We start from the raw sequence: 14,953 nt of genomic DNA, 5'->3' as shown, positions 1-14,953 counted from the left end.
TTATATCTTGCTCTGTTCATGTTACAATTAGTTGCATATCTTACCTGTATATTTCAGTCTAGTTGTGTTGATATTTATCATGATCAGAAAATGACAGATGATTTTCAAAGTCTTTTCCTGTTTCATCATAAAATGGACATAATAAAGCGTCCAAAAGTCATGATGTACAAATCAATGTGTATAAATCACAACAAAATATGGATTTGAATTAAAACACTTAAGAGAAACATTATTTCAGACTTTTGGATAACAGCTTGATAGACTTTTATTTGATAATTATGTGCAGTATTGAGATTAAAATTTATACTTGATTTGGATTGGTCAGAAGGTGTTCAGCATGGACCTGATAGCAGTTCAGGTTTCAAATCAAATCTCTCTTTTTTAAGAATGTCCTCTTTCTGATTATCGTCTACTAAAAACAGTCTATAATATCTATATAGTCATAATTCGGGGGGTGGGGGTACACTACATTTTTATAACTTATTGAAAAAAATTTTAATCTTAAAAATGTAATATATAAATATTTACAGAAATGCATGAATCAACAACAATGCAAATTATATTAATATAATTATATTATTAATGTAAATTAGACTAATACACAGGAAATAAAAAAACAACATTAATAATCTATAGATCCTATACATTTAACAAAAACTAAATGTAAAAACCAGCAGACATTTTCTACAATTCTACAATCATTAAAATGTTTACATTTATAGATTATGATAGAGATGAGACTAATGCTGAAATCTAGGGGTGAAATACTTACCACACATACTTACCACAGATACATACCTTACATCATGAATACGAGGGGATGAACATGAGGTGAAGACTGAGCTTTTTAAAGTGACATCTCGTTCACAAAAATACTAACTACCCAAGTGGGGACTAGGACAGGCGTCCTGATGAACTCCACCTCCCCATCAGGATCCACAGGATGCCGTCTACTCAGAGGGGCTTCTTGATTGCCATCCTCTTTGTCCTGCCTCCTCCTTATGCCCTGGCGTGGGACAGGAGTTATCATTGTGGCAGGAACATAGTACATACCAGCCACAATGCTGTGGATGTCCATATTGAAATAAGGCTGGGGCAAAGGAGCTGTTGAAGGCTGTAGACTCCCTGAAAGTGGTGGCCTCCTCACAGGGGATGGGGTCCTTAGAGGGGATGGACTCCTCACAGGGGATGGGGTCCTGAGAGGGGATGGACTCCTCACAGGGGGTGGGACCAAACGGCTACCACAGCATTCTGCAGCGCCATGCAATACCCTCTGGTATGCACCTAGTTGGTCAGGGGTTCATCCTACAGTAAGATAATGACCCAAAACATAAGTCCAAGCTATGCCAGAACTACCTCAGGAAAAAAGAACAAGATGGTAAGCTTGAAAACATGGAGTGGCCAGCACAGTCTCCAGACTTAAACCCCATGGAGCTGGTTTGGGATGAACTGGACAGAAGAGTGAAAGCAAAGCTACAAGTGCCACACATTTATGGAAACTTCTGCAACAGATTTGGGAAGAACTTTCTGAAGAATATTTGATTTCTATTGTAGAAAGAATGCCACGAGTGTGTTCAGCTGTTAGATCTGCCAAAGGTGGCTACTTCGATAAGTCAAAAGTTTAGAATACATTTTGGTCTAGAAATTGATTCCATGATTTCTTTTTTAACTCCAATTGCTTATTTGTACTATGCTTTCATTTCAGAGTGCAATGAGACATTAAACTGAATAATTTTCAATAAAAAAAATGGAAAAATTGGAGTGTTCTAAAACTTTTGACCAGTAGTGTATATATATGCATAAACTTTTAAGCCATAACATTATGACCACCTGCCTAATATTGTTAGTCCTCCTTTTGCTGCCAAAATAGCCCTGCAGTCCTGACCCATAGAGGTGTGGTCTTCACTAGATCTCTGAATGAAATTTATTTATTTATTTTTATATACACTATATTGCCAAAAGTATTCGCTCACCCATCCAAATAATCAGAATCAGGTGTTCCAATCACTTCCATGGCCACAGGTGTATAAAATCAAGCACCTAGGCATGCAGACTGTTTTTACAAACATTTGTGAAAGAATGGGTCGCTCTCAGGAGCTCAGTGAATTCCAGCGTGGAACTGTGATAGGATGCCACCTGTGCAACAAATCCAGTCTTGAAATTTCCTCGCTCCTAAATATTCCACATTCAACTGTCAGCTGTATTATAAGAACGTGGAAGTGTTTGGGAACGACAGCAACTCAGCCACGAAGTGGTAGGCCACGTAAACTGACGGAGCGGGGTCAGCGGATGCTGAGGCGCATAGTGTGAAGAGGTCGCCAACTTTCTGCAGAGTCAATCGCTACAGACCTCCAAACTTCATGTGACCTTCAGATTAGCTCAAGAACAGTGTGCAGAGAGCTTCATGGAATGGGTTTCCATGGCCGAGCAGCTGCATCCAAGCCATACATCACCAAGTGCAATGCAAAGCGTCGGATGCAGTGGTGTAAAGCACGCCGCCACTGGACTCTAGAACAGTGGAGACGCGTTCTCTGGAGTGACGAATCACGCTTCTCCATCTGGCAATCTGATGGACGAGTCTGGGTTTGGCGGTTGCCAGGAGAACGGTACTTGTCTGACTGCATTGTGCCAAGTGTAAAGTTTGGTGGAGGGGGGATTATGGTGTGGGGTTGTTTTTCAGGAGCTGGGCTTGGCCCCTTAGTTCCAGTGAAAGGAACTCTGAATGCTTCAGCATACCAAGACATTTTGGACAATTCCATGCTCCCAACTTTATGGGAACAGTTTGGAGCTGGCCCCTTCCTCTTCCAACATGACTGTGCACAAGTGCACAAAGCAAGGTCCATAAAGACATGGATGACAGAGTCTGGTGTGGATGAACTTGACTGGCCTGCACAGAGTCCTGACCTCAACCCGATAGAACACCTTTGGGATGAATTAGAGTGGAGACTGAGAGCCAGGCCTTCTCGTCCAACATCAGTGTGTGACCTCACAAATGCGCTTCTGGAAGAATGGTCAAAAATTCCCATAAACACACTCCTAAACCTTGTGGACAGCCTTCCCAGAAGAGTTGAAGCTGTTATAGCTGCAAAGGGTGGACCGACGTCATATTGAACCCTATGGATTAGGAATGGGATGTCACTTAATTTCTTATGCGAGTCAAGGCAGGTGAGCGAATACTTTTGGCAATATAGTGTATGTATATATTCATTCAGAGATCTAGTGAAGACCACACCTCTATGGGTCAGGGCTGCAGGGCTATTTTGGCAGCAAAAGGAGGACTAACAATATTAGGCAGGTGGTCATAATGTAATAGCTTAAAAGTTTATGCATGTGAATACACCACTGTTCAAAAGTTTTAGAACACCCCAATTTTTACAGTTTTTTATTGAAAATTATTCAGTTTAATGTCTCATTGCACTCTGAAATGAAAGCATAGTACAAATAAGCAACTGGAGTTAAAAAAGAAATCATGGAATCAATTTCTAGACCAAAATGTATTCTAAACTTTTGACTCATCGAAGTAGCCACCTTTGGCAGATATAACAGCTGAACACACTCGTGGCATTCTTTCTACAATAGAAATCAAATATTCTTCAGAAAGTTCTTCCCAAATCTGTTGCAGAAGTTTCCATAAATGTGTGGCACTTGGTTGCTTTGCTTTCACTCTTCTGTCCAGTTCATCCCAAACCAGCTCCATGGGGTTTAAGTCTGGAGACTGTGCTGGCCACTCCATGTTTTCAAGCTTACCATCTTGTTCTTTTTTCCTGAGGTAGTTCTGGCATAGCTTGGACTTATGTTTTGGGTCATTATCTTACTGTAGGATGAACCCCTGACCAACTAGGTGCATACCAGAGGGTATTGCATGGCGCTGCAGAATGCTGTGGTAGCCGTTTTGGTTCAGGGTGCCTCTCACTCTGTACAAGTCACCGACCCTGGATCCAGCAAAACAGCCCCAGACCATCACACTTCCTCCTCCATGTTTGACAGTTGATGCCACACACTGTGGAACCATCCTTTCTCCTACTCGACGGCGTACAAAGATCCTGCGTGATGAACTGAAGATTTCAAATTTTGATTCATCAGTCCATAATACCTTCTTCCAGTCTTCAGTAGTCCAATGGCGGTGTTTCATGGCCCAGGCAAGCCTCTTTGTCTTATTCTGACGTCTTAGTAATAGCTTTCTTGCTGCAACTCGTCCTGTCAAACCTGCAGCTCAAAGTCTTCTCTTCACAGTTGAAACTGAGACTTGCTTACTACGACCACTATCAAGCTGTGCTTGAAGCTGTTGTCCTGTGAGCTGCCTATCACGCAAGCTGTTCACTCTCAGAAATTTGTCCTCTGATTCAGTTGTGGCTTTGGGTCTGCCAGACCTCTTCCTGTCAGAGTTTGCCCCAGTTTCTGAGTGCCTTTTGATGGTGAAGGAAACTGTACTCACTGACACCTTGACTTTCTTTGCAATTTCTCTGTAGGAAAGACCTACATTTTTAAGTGTTATGATGGTCTGTCTCTCTTCCGTTGTTAATTGCCTTTTTCTCGCCATTTTTGTAGCAACACGCTACTTTCTGCAGTACAATACTGTTCAACTGATGCTCACGAGGGTATGGTACCACAGTGTGTTCCAACACTGCTTTTATGCAGACAGAGGGGGTTGTAAGTAATCCAGAAAAGCTGGAAGACCTGTAGGAATTAGTAGCACCAGCTTTCAAGGCTTGATCAACCTCCATTGCTGCAGAACAGCTTTAAATTGTTAACCCATTTTGTGTTCCCTGAAAAAGGCCTTTTTGTATAATTCTGAAATGTACATTATTTTTCAGTTTTGGGTAACCTTACCTTTTTTTTTAACCTCTGGCAGTTCACCACTTACCTTTGTACCATTTCAAGCTATTCATTGGACTTGAACGACTTGAATTGCAATAAATAACTGGAAAAATTGGGGTGTTCTAAAACTTTTGACCGGTAGTGTATGTGTGTGTGTATATACACACTTTACTGTGCAAACAGTGTGTATGTGTAAAAATAAGAATTAATAAGAAAGAAAAGCTCAGATATTTAGAGACAGACCTTTTTTATTTATATATCTATTATATAAGTCAGTATGAGTGAGAGTGAGGGGAATCACCTAGTCCCACCCCCTGTGAGGAGTCCATCCCCACTGTACACGAAACTGAATTTGAGTTTAGAGACTAACTAACTAACTAACTGACTAAATATAATCACAATCGTTTACATCAGCAAACAAAACATTAATATAAATTATGTATACACAGGCCAGAGGGGCGCCAGAACACATATCACAACATGTAGCAGCTCCTTTTCCCTGCTGGCCCAGGTGCATGGGATGCCGTGATCGTATAGTGGTTAGTACTCTGCGTTGTGGCTGCAGCAACCCCGGTTCGAATCCGAGTCACGGCATTGGCTTTTCCACATCACCATTGAACGCTAGGCATGGCTTTTGACCTCTGGCCGTTTTTCACTTGAAAAGCATAAACAGGTAGTACCCCGCTCCCCTTAAAGCTCACATGGGCCAGTGGCGCAATGGATAACGCGTCTGACTACGGATCAGAAGATTCTAGGTTCGACTCCTGGCTGGCTCGGCTGCCTTTTAAGAGCCCAGAGGTGTGCCACAAACTCCAGCTGCCGAATTGCTGGCAGAGTAACACCTCCCACAATCCCTGAAATGCAGAGAGTCCTGTACTGGGAGGTACGCTGGTTTTCTGCACCAGGAACACCAGCCCACGCTCTGTCTAGCGGCTGATCTTCCGCTGGAGTGACAGCTTGAGTAGCTGGATGTTCGGTCAGCGCTGGCCAATTTTGTGCTCTGCAATGCAAGGTTCCCATACAAAGCTCTGGATGATACCTCGCTGGAGCTCAAACTGCTTGGTGGTCGAGTAAAATGCCGATCTCAACTCTCCCAGGGAGCCCTCCCATATGGTCTAGCGGTCAGGATTCCTGGTTTTCGCCCGGGTTTGACTCCCGGTATGGGAACGTGACTTTATTGGATTGCCCACAGAACTGGCAAGGAGTTCACCAAATCGCTGAGTTAATAACGGCCGGGAACGCTTCCTCAACAGAAACCAAAAACGATCACTGATTGCAGCCAGCAGCATGTTGGTGTTGTGTTCATTTCGATTCAATGCGCAAAACGTTACATAACTGATTTGTCATCACTTATTTATTAGTAGGCTCCCCCTAAGGCTCCCATGGGCCAGTGGTGCTACCTGAAGAACGATAGTCTGGGTCAGCCGGCCAATCACAGCTCACCCGGGAAATCTTTCTCGCCCAATCACATCGGCCCGTTACATCTTTCTTCCCCAATCCCTGCGCTGAAAAGATGGACAGACAATGATGGCCGCGCCCATAGCGAGCCAATCGAATCTCTCGCAATTTTATCGTTCTCAGCTAATCGCAACAATGGCCCGCCCACGGCAATCGATGGATCGTGCGCGCTAATGATGTGTCATTCAAGTCAAATGTATTCGCATAATTACAGTGTCATCCATCAATCTAACCTAACACTAGCCTACAATCTCCACAGAAGGTTGATCTGAAAAAGAGACCTCAGTCTGAGAATTCCTCCACATCTAAGAGTACATCCCCTACCCTGACTCCATCGCCATCCCCAACTCCTAAGCCTCTAATTGGTGAAACCCTGTCTTCTGCTTCTTCCCAACCATGTTCTAAAAGTAGTGGTGGCTCCAGCAGTGGCAGCATCACTGATGAAGGTCAGTGCAAATAAAGATGATCAGACTTTATGGTGTGTAGGAATGTACTCTCATTCACACTATTGCAGTTTACCAGTCTCTAACATACAAAAGCCAATATGGTTCTGGACCATGAACGTAGACAGGGTATTCAGAAATGAACACATCTATCTACAAAATACATAGACCACCCTGAGCAAATTGTGTCAAGACATAGAGCAGGGTAAAGGTATAAACCATATCTAAGGTGTTGAATGTTCCAAGGAGCACAGTGGGTTCTATCATTGTGGAAAAATGTTTGGAATCAACAGGATATCCAGCCAAACTCAGTAACCAGGTTAGAATGGCTTTGATCAGAGAGAAAACAAAAGCCCACTGACAACTTTAACAGCTTTAGAAGTCCTCTGCAGAAAAGGGAGAACTTGTTGGAAGTACAGCCATCTCAAAAGTTCTCCATCAGTAAGAGCTTTATGTTGGAATAGCTAAATGAAAACTGCTGCTGAATATAAGCACTGCTCAATATTTGGGCAATACCACTGTTATTGTGAAGCATGGTGTTGGCAGGAGTACTTCTCAGTGGCAGGAGGGGAAAGACGGGTCAGAATTAAGGGAAGGATGAAAGCAGCCGAAATACAGAGAGGTTCTTAAAGAAAACTTGCTCCACAGTGGACACAGCCTCAGATTTTAAGACAAGGTTTAACCTTTCAGAACGACAACATGAATATATCCAAGACAACCCTGGAGTGGCTTTGGAACAACTTTCTAAATGTCCTTAAATGGCCCAACCAAATCCCAGACCACATAGGACTTCAGTGAAGCAACATGAAGATGGCAGTTACACCTGTAGCCTGTAGAGTCTTGTCAAAGGAGACTTAGAGCTGTACTCAGTAAATTGTGCACAAATCATATGTGATTTTTTCCTCTCTGTAAATTACCTGTATTGTTTTATTTACAGGTAGACATGGAGGCCTTTTTGACTCTGACTGATGGAGATCTGCAGGAGCTGGGGATTAAAACAGACGGGCCCAGACAACAGATTCTGGCAGCCATTTCTGAACTTAATGCTGGAAAGGTGTGTTTTTTAAAAACTGCTAGTCAGCGTTGTCTAATCTGGTCCCATGTTTATAGACGGTTTTGTTATAATATCATATGAATTTCAGGGAAGAGAAAGACAGATACTGCAGGAAACTATCCACAATTTCCAGTCATCTTTTGGGAGTAGCGCAGCATCCTGCAGGTTATTCACATTTTGAGTATTAAACACAAGATATAATAGATATAAGATATAAATTAAACATTATATAGATTGTAAATTTTCACATTTTTTGCAGAATCTTTGTGTACTTATTGCCATTTCACTGTATCTGGAAGCTCTAATATACTTTATATTTATTTTCTTATACTCCAGTTTGGGCAAGACATCAGCTGCATTCCCTTAACAAAAGGTAACACTTTTGGCCAGATGAGGGACTGGAGAATGGTGCCAACTCACTTCAAGACTGATCGTACCCAAAGCAAATGAGAAGTCACAAAGGACCTCACACGTTATTCTGCATAAGGGACCGCATCTTAGAATAACGCATACAAGCATTGACATAGGGTCGCATATTGGATGTGTCTATTTTGCCATCCAATTTGTGGTGTTTAATGTATTGCTAAGTTTGGGCATGATGACAAATAACTGTCTCAGATGATATGATGTACACCGATCAGCCATAATATTAAAACCACTTGCCTAATACTGTGTAAGACCCTATCGATACAAAAACAGCTCAGACCTTTCAAAGCTTGGAGTCTACAAGAGCTTTGAAGTATGCTGTGGTATCTGGCACCAGCAGTATCTACAAGCACAGGTAATAAATAAAATAAGAAGGAATATAACAAAAAATACTAAAATACCCCAATTTAAGGGTACAAAAATATAACAAAAAATATACAAAAATATAACAAAAAATATTAGACATTTGTAGTCTAAAATTTAGCTTTGCTCCAGAGACTTTCAGTGGGGTGTACTCATTTTTGCATCACCCTAATTTGAGTAAAACTGAAAATTTTGTTCTCTAAGTTATATTATTAACCTTACTTTCATGTTATAAAAGTTCAGATGTTATGATTAGTCCCGACTGACCTTTCTGACCTGCTTTCCTTTCTCAAACTTGCTAGAAACATGGACGTTAGACGTGGTTCAAGATGTTTTTATGTGTAATGTTGGTATTTGCAATATTTTGTTGTGCGATGAGAAGTAAGGTCCAACTGCCAGCATGAGGAAGTGGACCAAAAATGTCCTCCAAGAAATGTGATCTCAAGGTGATCTTGCATGTCTAAAAGCTATACAGATGCCATTGATGGTAGACGATTATAATGAGCTAGCTCTTGACAGTTGTTGGTTTTATACTGCACTTTCTCAGGTTGTGCTCTATTTTGGTTTATAATGTTAATTTCCAACTATCATTGCCCTACCTGCTGCTGACTACCAGGATCAGGTGTGTATATTTCAATTAAAAATACACTTCTGAAACTTTTGATATTTCTTCTTAAAGAGTAACCTTGAGAGTTCAGAGTAACTGCATTATAAATGATGTGCTACAGTGGTGTGATTTGGTGTAAACTGTAAATCCACATTTTTAGTCCTCTACAATTTAGATTTTCAGATTTTTATCTCAAGATTTCAGACTTTTTATACACAACAGTGCTCTGGATGCTTAAATGTAAATGTGCAATTCCCCAAATGTTACAGATTTTTCTACATTTTGGAAACAAACTTTCCAAGACTATAAATATCTGAATTTTGTTGGATGTTATTTGTCATTTTTCACATTTTAGTAAACCAAAGTTTCTGAAGTTCTTTAAAAAGGATTTGTATATGAGTGAAAAGTTCATTTAGTGTTGTGTTGCTTTTTAAAGGAAAATTATATAGACATACTGATGACTAAAAATAATCAGAATGAGACGGTAATAGGAGCAAATGAAAACATTTATTAAAGTAAACTATATAAACACTATACAACTATAAGTTTATTTACAACAATATTATTTGCAGCTACTATTTATACTAATTACTATTAGCAGTTATCTATATAGACAAGGATAGAGGGATAGATTGATAAGGGACGCTCTATGAGGGATATTAAAACTACTCCTTAATACATATTCCCTGCCCTTAAGCATGAAGTTATTTAATTTCCGACCCAAAATGTCAGCAAAATACAACAGGTTTAAGAAATGTATGCCAAATACAGATTTGAAGAATTGTGACTGAACAAAAGTGAAGCAAACAGATTTCTTCAGCAGGGGGTATCTGTCTCGTAAGCTGTTTAGTGAAGAGGAATTCTGCAGTATGATTAATGCTGTCACACCTGACTAATGGTGTCTGAACTCAAGCCACCCTACACTTGGAATAAATGAGGGACGCTGTGTCCACCTGTGTCCAGGGGGTGATGTTTCACAGCGAGGGTCTGAATTCATCTATCTAATAATCCCACTCCTAATCAAACCCAGCCTTAGATATGATTTAAATTATGGTAGAATAACTGTTACTCATATGGGAAATGTCTCAATCAATAATGCTTTACATTATGGTCCCCTTAAATGATATTATTTAACATTAGTTTACATAAACAAACCATGTATGTCAGTATTAATATACCCCGCCTACTGCTGAACAACAAAAGCTAGATTTCAGTTCACCACCAGGTAAAACAATTAGTTTGACTGAACTCAATAAATTGGTTGCTGCATTTATTGTTGAGGAGATGCAGCCACTCTTCACTGTGAAGGCGCCGACATTTTGTAATATCATCAGCAAAATCAGGGAAATGGACAGGGGCCGTGCTCTCCGATCGCAAAACCTTTACAAGCTTTTTGGACAAGGCATATATAGAAATGGAGGCAGACCTGAAGAAAACATTTGCAGATTGATCTAATTTTAGAATGACTTTAGGAAGACTACAATCCCCAGCCCTGTCTACCACTGTGGTTTTATGGTGCCTAAGCTGTGTATTAACCCCAACTAGGAGGAGATTTGGTGTTATGACAAAAGGCATTAGCCAGAAACTGAATATGTCTAAAACAAAACAAAAAAACAAAAAATTTGTAACCAAAAATGTGTCTAAAATGTTTTTAAAACATTGTTCAGTACAAACACCCTGCAAAAAGGGTTAATTAATTAATAACTCTTCAAAATCGTGTACTTGAATGAAGGAAAATTTAACTTAGCTTTATCTTGTTGCACTGTCCTTTTTTTTGTAATTGCACTTCCTCATCGATCATCTACCCCCTGTTTTCCAGCAGGAAGACAGGGATGTAAAAGTTTGATATAATTGAGATTACATGAATCCCCATGTAAAGTCCATGATATTTTTGTAATGATTCACAGATACTGACTTCTTAGGGACCACTTTCCCTGTCTTCTTTGATACCACTTTCCCGTGGGTGGCCGTTGATCCTTTCTCTGGGTTAATACCAATGAAACGCCTAAAAACAGAAAACAGAAAAAAAATCACAAAAGGTCATGAACGCGAGTGATGAAAATTAAAGACATACAGAAGCATAAAGGTTACATAAAGATTACAAGATTTGTAAAAGATTTTGTAGAGTGTCTACCTTTGAACAAACTCTAGGGTCCTTGCAGCTTCCTCTTGGTACTGTATTTTATGTTAAAAACATAATAGGTTGCTAACACTGCAGCAAGCCCAGAGATGAAGCTTGATTGGCCTTCACAGATGACTTGAGTTTCTATGCTGATCATCCACCATCCTGTTGTCACCTCATTACCAGTAACTGATATAGAAAATAAGTCATGATTTATGCATCAACATGCTCCAACAAACTATGAGACTATGACTTCTATGAGAAGAAAGATGAAGGCAGTCAGACTAATGTTCTGTTTATCAAGCCTTGGCACTAACCAAGCAGTATCAGTCTTGGACTTGCTGGGAGATTCAAGGTACGCTCAACATCAGCTGCAGAGGCAGACATCTGTACACACAAACACAAAGAATGATAAACAACTGATGTAGTGCATAAAGTGCAAGTTATCATCTTTACACTGCAGGCTAGGTACAAAATAAACAAAATAATTCCACTGTTCCATCAAAGACGATCTTAAAACTACTCTCACAGGATAATAAAATTACATTAAACCTGAAACAGCCAGCAACTAACCAGTAGCTATGTAATTATACTGCACATTTTAACCAACACACAACCACAAAACTGTCAAACGGTACAACAAAAGTAATAAAAATGGGGGGAAAAAATTTAGAGCCCTGGTTATATTTTACATGACATCAGGCTAAATCTGCCAAAAAAAAAGCATGCTAGTAATTTTGTTGATTTAGCCGCTAAAGGACTTCACAAGCTAACTAAAATGATTAGGCTGCTAGCTTGTACCTGCTGACTACATGCTAGTAAAAACTGAATAACATTAAATACTATCTTATATTGACCAAAAAAGAAAAAAGAAAAAACGTTGTAAATTAAGCACAAAAAATAAAAGATAACAATTACCTTATTGAGTAAGATGCAGGATGAAGTTGAAAGCATGTAAGGATGAAAGTTACGTGCCTTGTACACTCTTCAGGGTGAAAATCATATTCTTCCTCTTCTTGCTTCAAGATCCAAATTATACAAATAATTGATGCCTATATTTTAATTTCCAAATATTATCTGCACAACAAACAATGTAGAAGGGCCTGATTCCATGTGATAATGCTCAGATGATTTCCGAGGCATCCTAGGCATCAGTGTTTACAGTATTCAACTGTATATTTGAAGAACAGTAGATTACTGTTGAAAATTGCTGTATTTTTACAGTATTTTTTATTTTTACAGTATATATATTTTTTTTTTACAGTATTTTTTATTTGCTGTATTTTTACAGTATATATTTTTTTACAGTATTTTTATTTGCTGTATTTTTACAGTATATATTTTTTTACAGTATTTTTATTTGCTGTATTTTTACAGTATATATTTTTTACAGTATTTTTTATTTGCTGTATTTTTACAGTGTATGTTTGATTAGCAGGTTGTTTCCTCTTCAACTCGAGATCAACACAATGTTTACTGTTTAATTCTGTATAATTAACTAGAAGAAGAATACACTGTAATGTAAATAAGTACATCTGTAAATAATAAATAAATATTGACCAACTTGGCTATATGTCACTTTGAATCTGAGGAGCTATATTATCTGGTCAGATTCAGTCAAATGCTTCAAAACCCACTGGTAGGTACTTCACAGTGCAGATGGACAATGACCTGAGGCATACTGCCAAAGCAATCCAAAACTTTTATAAGGCAATGAAGTGGAATCTGCAGTGGCCAATAATTCAATTAAACTGCAGATCACTTGCTGAAGGCAAAACACCCAAAGAATTAGGATTTGGATGCAGAAAACATCAAAATGGCAAGTGTGGGTAGGAGTAGGTCCTAAATATTGTAACTGTGGAGATAAGCATAAATATAAGCATATAAGGATCCATACACATGAGGTTTATTAAAACAGAAAAAAACAGTCAGAATAGTTAAAACACAAACCTGAAATGTGGTCAAGTGTGTAGTCAAAAAAAGGCAGAGACAAAAAAACATACGGTTAGATCAGAATTAACATCTAAACCATAGGGGCTACACAAAGGGATTTTTTACATAAATAAAAACAAGGCGAGGCAAAACAATCCTAAACTAAATTTTATTCTGAAAGTCACAAGGATGCAATCAAACTGTACAAAAATATAGATATAAATATATAACAGTGTAGAATATTAATGAGGAAATCCAACATCCAGTTCAACAAGACACTCAGATCTGTACATTTTCTAACATGATAACATATGCAGTGAGGGGGCTAATAGGTGAGTAAGCCATGCTATTGAAGGTCACCAGGGCTGGAAAGTAATGAATTCCAAAGTGTCTTGTTTCTATAATCCCATAGTTTTTGCTCAAAATTGTGCGTTATTAAATAGCTTAGAATAGGTGTAGGTTTAACATTAATGTGTTGTAACTGTGCTTATTTCCATCAAGTGTACTTGTAACATTGTTCAAAGTTATCCATGTCGATGGTGATGGTGTGTATGTACGTGTGTGTGTGTGTGTGTGTGTGTGTAGTGGCGGACTGGGACAATAATTCAGGTCTGGAATTTGACTCCATCCCTTTGCTGCTGCCGTCACCGCCACCCTAATTCATTTAATCCACAAGACTGCTAATCTTGTAGGCTACCCCTATTAGTTGATGTAACAGGTAGATACCAGACGAATTATAAATGAATAAACAGGCCTAAATGAACCCTCAACAACTCACTAGAAGTACACCATCTATACTACCACACCACAGACAGAAATAAAATTGGCTTAAAAAGTGATAATAAGAGATGCTGAAATATATATTTTATGTATTTCCAATGATCAAGTACAGAATGTCAAAAGTATCAGAAACACAAACTTAACAAAAGCTACGACAGTGTAAGTAACAGATAACAATGTTCACTCAGTAGCATAAGAACAGACCAGTAAGAGTAAACAGTAAGTAATTTGCACTAGTACACAAAAAAGAAAAAGAAAAAAGAAAATAAATTTCTGGTCAAATCTGTCACTAGAAAATACTGTATCCCCATCTCTAAAACAGTGTGCTAGTTTGTCATTTTCTGACATGCTCTTTCAAAACTTCTATCGGTATATATTTTTTAAAAATATATATTTTGTGAACACCATTAGCTTGCACAAAGTAAAATTATTAGGTGATAGTTAGCCATGCTGTAGATGTGCGTGTGCAGGTCATTAATTTTTATTGATTCTAAAAAATATTGACCCACTAACACTAGTACACTCTATGCTATCTACTTTTTATTCTTTTTATTTCTTATAAAAAACATGCTACATGTACTGCGTTAGACTAAACTATAAACTACAACTATAAGTTTATTTACAACAATATTATTTGCAGCTACTATTTATACTAATTACTATTAGCAGTTATCTATATAGACAAGGATAGAGGGATAGATTGATAAGGGACGCTCTATGAGGGATGAGGGATATTAAAACTACTCCTTGGGTGCTGGGTTCACTCTACAGACCTGTAGGGAAGAAAAGAGTATACTTTAATATTAAGTTCACATTAAGACACCATTAGTCAGGTGTGACAGCATTAATCATACTGCAGAATTCCTCTTCACTAAACAGCTTACGAGACAGATACCCCCTGCTGAAGAAATCTGTTTGCTTCACTTTTGTTCAGTCAGAATTCTTCAAAT

At 38.8% G+C, this 14,953-nt stretch overlaps 1 non-coding gene across 1 annotated transcript; it reads left to right on the top strand.

Moving 5' to 3' along the window:
• Positions 1 to 5,521: 5,521 nt before the first annotated feature.
• Positions 5,522 to 5,594, top strand: trnar-acg (transfer RNA arginine (anticodon ACG)). Its single transcript has one exon. It is a non-coding gene; the product is annotated as a tRNA-Arg (tRNA).
• Positions 5,595 to 14,953: the final 9,359 nt, after the last annotated feature.

This window comes from Hemibagrus wyckioides, unplaced genomic scaffold (assembly GCF_019097595.1).
Source record: "Hemibagrus wyckioides isolate EC202008001 unplaced genomic scaffold, SWU_Hwy_1.0 Contig11, whole genome shotgun sequence".
In the NCBI taxonomy this organism is placed as follows: Eukaryota; Metazoa; Chordata; class Actinopteri; order Siluriformes; family Bagridae; genus Hemibagrus; species Hemibagrus wyckioides.
This window is presented reverse-complemented; position numbering and strand designations above follow the sequence as displayed.